Source organism: Sinocyclocheilus grahami, unplaced genomic scaffold, assembly GCF_001515645.1.
Source record: "Sinocyclocheilus grahami isolate Dianchi unplaced genomic scaffold, SAMN03320097.WGS_v1.1 scaffold19639.1, whole genome shotgun sequence".
Taxonomy (NCBI): Eukaryota; Metazoa; Chordata; class Actinopteri; order Cypriniformes; family Cyprinidae; genus Sinocyclocheilus; species Sinocyclocheilus grahami.
This window is the reverse complement of record NW_015517687.1, coordinates 650-1,650: the sequence shown is the minus strand read 5'-3', so window position 1 is coordinate 1,650 and position 1,001 is coordinate 650. Positions and strand designations below refer to the sequence as shown.

At 33.6% G+C, this 1,001-nt stretch overlaps 1 protein-coding gene across 1 annotated transcript in view; it reads left to right on the top strand.

Annotated features, from left to right (window-relative positions):
- The window catches only part of LOC107579724 (coiled-coil domain-containing protein 149-B-like), a gene marked incomplete at its 5' end in the record, with an annotated part of 2,323 nt that extends 1,532 nt beyond the window's left edge, over nucleotides 1–791 (top strand). Inside the window, one exon of the mRNA XM_016265520.1 lies at nucleotides 779–791. The remainder of the gene's footprint in view (nucleotides 1–778) is intronic.
- Between the last annotated feature and the right edge of the window lie 210 nt (nucleotides 792–1,001).

Sequence of the window (1,001 nt, the reverse complement as noted above, 5' to 3'; positions counted from 1 at the left end):
GTCACTATGATGACACTAAACCAGCTAAACCAGTTCATTTTTTTCTAACATTTTTATGAAATCATTTTAAATACACATCTTTATGTATTTTGACTATGTTAAATACCTTTGTAATTACATCTAGTGTATCTAGTGTTTTGTGGACAAAACATGACAATTTTGACTTTTCATTTTCAGTTTAACCTTCTTGTGATCCCCCCCCCCCATTGAGTAAAGCACAACATGCAATTCCTGTTTCATATGCAAAAGCTAAAGGTTCTTTTCTTATAACACTGAGTGTCACAATTTCAGCCATTATCATTTGTTCCTTACAGTCGGTGTATATTTATTTCTAGTCATATGTCTTCTTTATTATAATTAGTGATCTTGATGATTGTAAAGGTGCTTGATCTGTAAAGGTTGGTGTAAAATCATTCTCTGTCTGTAGATCACCTAATATTACGCTGTAATATAGTGTAAAATTAAAATGAGAACAATCATCAGCTTGGCAGCTTAAATGAGATTTAAATAGGCACAAAAGCACTGCATCGCACTACACCAGCCATTTAGTTTGACCCTCTGCTGCTATATTATTGAATTATTACTGCATCAGTTTATTTGGTTAGCGTTGACTTGACCCGTTGGGTGCACCAAAAAATATTTGTAATGATGGAAGGATTATCTTGTTGTATATGTCCTCAAGTCATTGAAATAAAAAGTAACATTTGCCATTACAAACATCCAGTTCATCAGTCTTCCGAAGCAAAAAGACTATAAGAAATCCATCAGTCAATAAGAGGTTTTTAACTTCAAACCATTGCTTCCAGCTAAAATATGAGTCATCTACCCATAATATAGCTTTCTCCAGTAAAAACGTTGTCTCGACTGAATCAGGAGAGATACACACACTTTAAGCACCATTTACAAGCAAAAACAGTTAAGTTCTAAACAATGGAGGAAGCATTATTATAGATCATGGTATTTTGGCTAGAAGTGATAGCCTGAGGGTGAGTAAATATTAA